Below are 9,576 nucleotides of genomic sequence, written 5' to 3'. Positions count from 1 at the left end.
AAAAAAAAAAAAAGAGTTTCTTTTTAGTTTCCATGCTTGGGCAGATGCTTCGTTTCTGTAGTGCCTTGCTTCAAAGTATAGTATGAACACCAAAGCTGCCAAGTGCCCAAGTCCTGGTAGCTGAATTAATGCCTGCCTCTGTCCTCCGTCTGAACAGTGACCCCACTTCAACAATGCAGAAAGCAGGGTTTCAAGTCTCCTTTGTAGCTACAGTAACTGCCTTTGCATTTATAGAGAGAATGAGAACATCTAAATCGTTTTTCCAGATTGCTTCGAAACAAAAACACAGCTTGGTACAGGACAGAAAGGAAAGGATACTTTCATTTGTGCACGTGTATGTGCGTGAGTGCATGCGTCTGTGTGCGAGTGCCTTGAAAAGGACAGTGAGCCGTGTTCCTGGTTCCTCCTAAGTAGCCCCTAGCTTTAACTGCATCTCTTAAGTCGCCAGCTAGTTTTCCAGTTCATACTCTTTCATGAGCTTTGGACTGTTGTAAGCATGATTGTTTGTTTAATAACCTCAATCTAGGTCAAGAATCCTGAGCAAACAATATAGTCTCTTTAAGAACGAGTATCGGAAGCCATTGACTAATAGGTGATTGGACCCTGCGTAGTATGTTTAGAAGATATACAAGAGATGTTTTGAGTCCAGTTGAGGCCCTCCTCTTCATTGCATAATCTGCACAGTGGTAATGGCTCTCTAAGTGTGTTATGAGGCATCTCTTCTCCCTCCTACCCACTCACCCCTGCAGTTCAGTTGCACAACCCCTATATAGAGATGGTAGTTTAGAGGAAGACATTTATTTAATAATCTGCTTACAGAATTGCATGAGAAAAGTCATTATTTGGCTGCTAACATAATCCTGATTAACCATTATCCCCTCTACTTGTGTTATCAGCAGTGTTTTTCCTATAGCAAATATTTTTAAAAGAAGAACTACCTTTTATAATCTCTATGGAGACTAGACTACAGGAACAGTTTGAGTAGCAAGTATCAGTCTACATTGCTAACACTAAGTCGTCCTAACAGCGATGGTTTGACTGTGGCTGAGGAAGTAAGGCCCAGACAATACATTGCTTTGTTTATTGTTGCATAGAAATGCCCTAGGCAGATTTTAAACACAGATCTGACTCAAGGGCTCCCCCTCCCATAATCTGCCTGATTTCATCACAGATAAGAATAGCTAGGATATTTCCTTGTAGTGCCCCAAGGGTATCACGGTTGTACACATTGTACAAAACCTTATAGGGAAGTGGAAGCTATGGTTTAACATTGTGTTTAACTTGGTATATCTGGAGTACTTTAAGCTTAACATATAATCAATAAAAAGATTATCGATAGGATATTTATTTTTTAAATCCTACAGCTCTTGCAGATGGTGGACTTTTGCTTGGTGTAACATTAAGTGGCAGGCATGTCTGACACTGTACCACGGTAGGAAGATAAGGAGAGATGTAGGTTAGGAGGACTGTGTCTACATTGTTTTCCTATCAGTTGTCACGCGCTGAATCCAGACCCTGTTGTCTTTCACCTGTGCTATCACATGGCCTCCCAACGGCCTTGCACTTGATCCTTGCAGTAGATTACTGCTAGACTGAGAAGGTAAATTCAAGGTGTTCATTGTGTATCTGGATCTTCTCCTGCCTCTCGTTGATTCAGGTTCTCTTGGCCGTATCTTCCCCCAAGGAACACTCATTGATTGAGTCAGTGTTATCCCCCATCTTTTCTAACTATCACTAAGGTCTCTCAGTTCAGCGTCTTGAGAGGTCTTCTCTGACCACTCAGGATGAAGCATCGCTTGCCCTGGACAAAGCACTGATGTCTGCAAAAAACTATCACCACAGTGAGACTAAAGAACTTTAATGGCCTTTCACTACCTGCTAGCCATTTCCTACAGCTCCCTTAGAGTGATCTGTAATGATCTTCCTCTACTCTAGAAAATAAACCCAAAAGAGAGGGAACCTTATCTTCAGCTGTTTCCGAAATGGTTTGTAAAATGGCCTGCCCAGAGAGATTAAGTATGTTGACTGAACAAATGATGGGATTAAGTTCTGAGGATTGGGTTGTAGTATCTGTGACAAGGCTTGGAAAACGTTAAGCCTTTCACATAGATAACCTTTGAGCCTTTCTGTCCCTGGTTGCATCTTGCTGTGTGGCCTGAAAGCTGCAAGCTGGGTCTGGACAGAGGGAGGAGGAAGCCTAAGGCCTCTTATTTGGTAACCCGGTGGTAAATGCTCAGAAGAAACCAGGCCACTGCTGGCCAAAGTTAATGGTTACCAAGTATCTCTTCAAGAACAGAGATTTGGCTACAGTTATAAATCCACGTTTGAGGTCTGGCTGAATACTGACTACAGACTAAATCAACTGTTTTATATATATATATATATATATATATATATATATAAAACATTTCTGAAAAGGCTCGTACTTTTCATTTCCTTGTTCTTATGAATACACACATTGTTGGCTCTCTACCCATACCCAGAAGATAACTAACTTCTGAGTGCTTTAGGACTAGAAGACAGCCTAAGATTATCAGCCCCACTTCCTCATTTATCAAAACTAGAACATAACCAGGAAGGGTTTATGCAGGGTGATGTATGTAATCGGTAGAGGAACCAGAACTGGCCCCACAGCCTGTGCACAGGTTTAGTGATTGGCATTGCTGAGAAAGAGGAGCACATGTTCATTACAAAGAAGTAACTCACATGCTGCCCCAATGCCAGCCCACATCTGTTGCTGATAGAAATTATTGTGGGAGGGTGAAGTGGCCACCTTCAGCATGTCCCTTTTATACCCTTGTATGCAAATGCCAAGCGATGTTTTGTTAATGGTGAGTATCAGGTGGCTATTTATTTCCCTCTGCTGCTATTTCAGGCTCCTCAGAACTCTGCACACACCCTTTGGTCATACTATAACTAAAAATGAAGAAGCCAGCCTGATAAATCTGTGGTTTCATGTGTGCTTAGGGCATTCTAAGTAAGTTTATCATTGTTGAAATTATGATATTGTTCAGGAAACAAAGCTTCTAATGTTGGCTACAAATCAGATCAAGTAGGGTATTACTAAATTTATATCTTCAATATAGATAGAAGCTAGAGCTCCAAATTACCGAATCACTATACTGCCTTATCATTTGAAAACTAAAAGGTGTGTTAGTCAGCCTTCTGCTGCTGGAATAAAGTATTTGAGACAATGAACTTATTAGGAAGAAAGGCATTTGGGCTTCGGTTTCATATTCTCCAGGCCAGGTTTGCTTAGACCCATCACTTAGGGCACACAGCAAAGCAGCAGGGTATCATGGCACAGAGTTCATGGTCAAAGAAATGCTGTCACATATCTCATGACAAATACAAAGGGAAGAGAAACAGGGAGAAGGAAGCAGAAAGGAAGAGGGGAGGGAGGAAGAAGTCGGGGCAGGGAGGAAGAGGGGAAGGATGGGGAAGAGGGGAGCAGGGAGGAAGAGACAGAAAGTGAAAGACAGGGGAAGAGCCAGCCAGCTTCTCCTGTTCCCTTCAAAAGTATGTCCTTCATCACCTAGCTATCTCCCCTTAGCCTTAGGTCCTCCCTTCTAGTATTGTCACAGAATGATAACCAAGCCTTTGACAGCAGGTCTTAAGGGAACATTTAAGATCTCAGCCACCGCGTTGTCATTTAGTGTCCACACCAGAATCATTTATTCTAGAAGACTGGCTTGATTCTGGTGGCTTTAAGGAGTCACCAACTAGAACAACACTAAAGGAAGCCACCCTATGCTTTCCTTGTCAGTTTGCTCTGTAGAAATTGTTGTCTACTCAGTTCCAGTACAGACTGGGAAGTGCTTTCCAGGCCCCACCCCTTACTGAGGAGGGAGGAGGGAGCAATTTGTGTTGCCAGCAGGTGTGCCCGTTCCAGGGAATGGCTACACACTCATGTCTGAGTGACCAGCACTAACTGGACTTAGTGTGTGATGAGGGTCAGGGTGAAGTGGGTCGGGGGGCATGTTGAGAGTATTATAGTGGGAAATAAGAGGTATATATGAGCATACTCCACTTTATGCTTCTATGAAAGTCTCAAGAATAAAGTTGTTTTTGGTTTTGGTTTTAAGAAACTAGTTGTATCTGTAATTGTCAAGTGTCTAGCTGAGCAACTCAGTCCTAGAAATGAGTGCCTCAAAGATCTGGAAACTAAACTGAAGAAGTGGGCATTGGTAGTGCTGTGTGCTTGTTACACTGTTGGGCAAAGATAAAAATGATAGGTGCAAAACTAAATCCTTTTTGCAACCCAGAACTCACTGTTCAGTATAAGATTATATAATAATTATGTATTATATATGTATACATGCACATATATAATATATAATGTATATTTTATTTATATTACATATGTTATAAAATATATACATATATGTATATATGTATATAAGTATATAAATGGAATATGATACTTGAGGCAGTTCAGTGATATGGTTGGTCATTTAGAAACATTGGGAAGTATAGTATGCAGCTGGATGAGAATCCTGTATGTCTGTACTTAACAGTCATATGACAGACTCCTAGGAACCTAGAATTTGAGGAGATAAGCCTTTAAGTATTTATCATGGTTTATTTATGCTTGGCCCAGGTAATGGAGAGTGGTAAGTGAGAGACCTGAAGTATCATGATCCCATTGCCAGGGTCTTCAACAGAGCATTGTTCTTATAGATGTATCTGTCCTTACGTGGGATCAAGTGAATTAGGTTGTGTGAGCCCAGTGTTGTTGGAGTCCTGTTTCACCCAGTCACCAGTGGGTAAGTTGCTTTCATTCTCATGAGGCGTGTGGTAACTCACTTGACTTTTCAGATAAACCAACTTAGGAGAATCCACTTGGCTGTGAGGTTTCTGTTAGTCTAGAAACAGTACTGTAGGACCCATGGTCTACTGGCTTCTTCAATCCACACCATTAAGCAATACTCCCATCCCTTACCACCTGCCTGAACTCCTGAGGATTCTGCTCAACTCTGATGCCTTTGCAGGAAGTAGGAGACCCTTTGGAGGTGTGCTGCTCAGTCAGCTTTTCTGCTGTTGTGACATTAGTTCCCCTAGTTCCTGTGACATTGCCTCACATCATACATTTATGAACTTTGGATGTATATACATCTTAAAAGTTTGAAGAGCTTGCAGTCTACCTCTAAGAAAGAGAGAGATCTGATCTGGTTTTGCTCACTTGAGAGCTCATCAGACGACTGAGGGCTTGTGTGAATCAGGTGAACTATTTAGGAAACTTTCCATGAAGCCAGGGGGAACAGATGGGCTCACAGTTACACTGGGGAGGAGTTACCACTCCAAGACACTGTGCCAGCCTCCCCTTCTCTGAGACTCAATGTCTGACTGAATTCATCCATCACTGCTCACGCTTCAAGCATAATAGACTTTTTAAAAATATACTTAGCAAATGCCAAGTGTTTTATAAGTACTTTGTGTACAAACTCTCTTCTTATACCAATTATTCCAGGAGATAGACATATAATATTTCTGTTTTGAAACTTAGGATGCTAATGAGAGTAACCACCTAAGACATCTTATTGTTTGCTTTGACATTTACCAGATAATACATCCAATGAGATTTGGGTTTCAGAGTTCAATCCAGACCTTCTTGGCACTAACCTAGAGAAGATAGGTCCCAGAAACAGTAAACCGGTGCTTCAGGGTCGATTTCTATTGCCTGGATGAGTGCTGTGTGCCCTCTGTGTGATTTTATAGTAGGAAAACCTGCAAGGCATGATAAAGACGCATTTCTTTCTTCAACCTGGTTTCACCATTAGTGTGGGTTCCAAACAAAGGTGGCTTGAGAGGGCCTGGCTGAGAACTCATCTGAAAACAGTGGCTTCTCCAGCTTCCTCCTGCTTCCTGTCTAGGTGGCTGAGTTCTCAGCAGTCTGTAGGGGTCTGGACAGGTAGATTAAGAGTTACTAATAAGTTTAATGGCTTAAATGCACACATCACTAACATATCAAACAAGCCCTCTGGGTTACCAACCAAATCGTAAGAGATGTAATTTCTGTCCTTAAATCAGAGATGGAACTGTGTATGGAAAGAGACATGGTATCTCCATGCCATCTTAGTTTGACTTCTCTCATGTTGAGATGAGAGGAATTTCCCTCTTGGCTTGCCTTTACGACCACCTCACACTAAGGACTGAGTCAAAGTAGCATAGCACCTAGCTCGCTCTTTATGTGGCCTTTGTGACTGAGGATGGAAATTTTCTCCAGGTAAGGCTGCACAGACTGGTGGTCTGGGTCCAGGAGAGGAGGCAGGAAGATAAGAAGCTCGAGGTCACACTCTGAGAAACAGCAGGTTCAAGGCCAGGTGACTTGAGACCCTACCTTAAAACAAAACAACACAGACACTTAAAAGTCATTTGCCCGGTGTACCTTGGATAGCTGTCAAATTGCATGATGAGAATGTGTTCTCACCTCTAACCCAGTATAAGGATGAGGTCAAAATTATGACCCACTGCCCTCAAAGTGGTTCAAATAAGAGCTTTGGTTCTTTTCTTTATGAAATATGGATTAATTGCTTATTGATATATATCCAGACCTGCCAGTGTCCACAGTGAGCTGAACTTCAGTCCAATTAAAATAGTTACAAACCCTTGCCTTCCACATTAGCTTGGGTCTTTCCCTCAGACACTGCTGTGGTCTGATCCCTATCCCCACTTCCAGAATAGCGATAGCCAAAATTTCCATACCTGCCAGCTATTTCATATTGTTGCTGTAACATGCTTGCCAGTCATTGACATAGAAAAATAACTTGATTCAGAACAGGGTCATGCTGATCACCTAACCTGTTCTGAACTGTACTGTACATCCTGTGATTTGTTAATCTTGAGGAATTTCATAAAGCTTTATGTAGGACCCAGCAAGTTAAAGGTCAGTATGAACTGTTGTGGCTTGAGTCAGAGCAGACCATGGGGCAGAACCTCCTGCCACCTGCGTATGAGCTTGTTGTGGTTTTTTGTGGCTGACACTGAAGAATGCCACTAATAAGCCAAAAAGTTATGATTATAATAGTTCTGCTCTGTTATCCCAATGTCCTGAATTTCCCATTTCACTCAGAATTTCACTCAGGAGCACTCAGCATAAGCCAAAATGTAGTACCGTTCCCTCCTTGCCTTTTTAAACTTTTGAATCTGTTTTTTTCCTAGAAAAAGTCTGTCCTGAGAGTAGACTAATACCACCATTAGACACCCAAGTCCTTTTTGTGGTTCCAATCTGATCATTATTAGGGTATGCATTCAATAAGCCATCCCTGTCTGACTGATATTGATGTTTGGTAATGGAGCGACTCCTGGACCACAGCAGACACCTTCATTAGAGTATCATGTAGATGTCTGAGGTTATGAGGCCTACGTGTTTCAAAAAAAGGTAGTCAGTGGGGGATCAGATATATTATATAAGGTGGCATGTGCAACCTCTGGCCTTGAGGCATTTGGGAGTTACAGCTTTACCTCTGTGTGGATTCTGCATGGCATTGCCAGGCTCCATGGCAGTGCTCAGGGGAGAGTGGAGGGACTCCCAATCATTCTTGCTTCCTGAGGATCTCACTGGCTGTTCTTGGTGAAAAATCCTTCTCTTGGTATTATGTTTGGTCAGTGCATCTCAGAGCTCAGTTATCCCATTTGATCAGTACGTCTTAGATCTCAGTGTCACTTTTGGCCAGGGCATCTCAGAGCCCTTAGCTTCACATATATCACACTGCTCAGCCTTTTTTCTTTTTGCCTTTTGGTTTTTTGAGACAGGGTTTCTCTGTTATAGCCCTGGCTGTCCTGGAACTCACTCTGTAAACCAGGCTGGCCTAGAACTCAGAAATCCGCCTGCCTCTGCCTCCCAAGCGTTGGGATTAAAGTTGTGCGCCACCACTGCCCGGCCTCAGCCTTTTTTCTAACACCTGGGTATTATACACCTAGAACGAGCCAGCCCTTTTAAAGCTCCTACTCATAGGAATATGTCACCATTCTAGATGTAGCCTCTTTTAGAGAAGTTCTTTGTCTGATTTTCCTATGACCTCTGCTAATCCACTGTGAAGTTTGTCTTAATTACCCAGGTTCTTGTGTGAGAAATATACAGATTAGATTCCAGTCCCTTTGACCCAGGAGAATACCATAGGAATCCTTGAGTACAAATTTAGTTCAAAGGGGGATAGACATATGATATGGGTCCTACTCATGTACCATTTGAGACCCTAGTCTAAATCTCTTAGGAGGACTGATCCATCCATCACTCCTTGGAAAAAATAACCCAGGGCCAGGCTCTCAAGAGTGCAGAACTGTAAAGGAAGTCCCATCTAAAGACAGTTTTCTCAGTCAATCTGTATCTTCTAATATACCAAGGCAGAGCCTCCCACTTCATCTCCAAGCTTGACAATTCAGCCCCAAAGCTTGTCAGCTGGCTCTTGCAATCTCCTGTCTCGACCTCCGGCATGCTGGGATTATGGGTGCATCGCCATGGATGCTCTGCCTTTATTCGATTTCCGGAGATCTTAACTCAGGCCTTCACCCTTGTCCAGCAAGCACTTCACCAAATGATCCACCTCCCAATCCCCATGTGAAATTCAGATAACACAGGAGGGGGATGAAGCTTGTGCTCTATCTAAAATATGACGTAGTAATAGAGCACGCTTGTGGGTGAAAACAACGTTCCTAAAACTGAAAAATGTCTATGATGGAGCCTACCTTGGAGCCGTGACCTTCCAAACGATGAGGATAAAATGCAGCTCTGATCCTGGAAAGCTCTTAGTGGCTCCCTGCCAGGCAGAGAATAGGCTTCAGACTGCTTTCTCAGCAATGGAAAGTCTTCTCTGAGCTGGCCTGAGTGCTTGGTCAGCGTGTGCATCCCTACCCGGCAGCATCCCTGTCCGCTCTGGGGCACCTCAGTGAGTCTCCCTCTCCCACTATCTCTGTGTCCCACAGGCAAGCTTGTTGCTACCATTTGTCACTAGCGGCTGGTTATCATTAGTATCTTTATCAGTGGGTGGAGAAGCTTCAAAACGGGGCGGTCGAGGCCACCATGTCTATGTCGTCTGGGGTGTGTCTATTGGGCAAACATTTGTTGAGTACCTGCTGTTTGCTGACTGCTGTGGAGATGAGTAACACACCCTCTATGGCTCCCCGCAGCTCCTATTCTGGTAGGGGGAGGCTGACTCATAACCAGGGAGCCAGAAAACCTCCTGGTAAGTGTGCAGTGGGGGAGGAGTCGCTGCACGTGACTGTGGACCCAGAACAGCATCGCTAGCTTTCACAGTGCAGGACACTTCAGAAGGCCACAGGCCAGCAAGTTTGAAGGGTAGCGTTAGCCCAGAAAAGAGGAAAAGGAAACAAATGGACTTCCCAGATATAATGTTTCTGTTGTCCTTTCTCGACAGAGGAGGGTTTAACTTAATTAGATCCTGTTGGCTTGTTTGCTTGCTTAATTTTGTTTGTGGTGCAGGGGATCAGACCCAATACCCTAGTTTTTACTAGAAAATTACAATGAGCCATTTAAAGTTTTTCTTGTCCATATGTTTTTGTTTTTTTTTTGTTGTTGTTTTTGTTTTTTTGAGCGGGGGGTGGTTTGGTTTGGTT

At 43.1% G+C, this 9,576-nt stretch overlaps 1 protein-coding gene across 4 annotated transcripts in view; it reads left to right on the top strand.

The window, feature by feature from the left end:
* Positions 1–9,576, top strand: part of Atp8a1 (ATPase phospholipid transporting 8A1) — a 226,127-nt gene that overhangs the window by 23,998 nt on the left and 192,553 nt on the right. The gene's annotated exons all lie outside the window — the stretch shown is intronic.

Source organism: Mus caroli, chromosome 5 (assembly GCF_900094665.2).
Source record: "Mus caroli chromosome 5, CAROLI_EIJ_v1.1, whole genome shotgun sequence".
Taxonomy (NCBI): Eukaryota; Metazoa; Chordata; class Mammalia; order Rodentia; family Muridae; genus Mus; species Mus caroli.
This window is presented reverse-complemented; position numbering and strand designations above follow the sequence as displayed.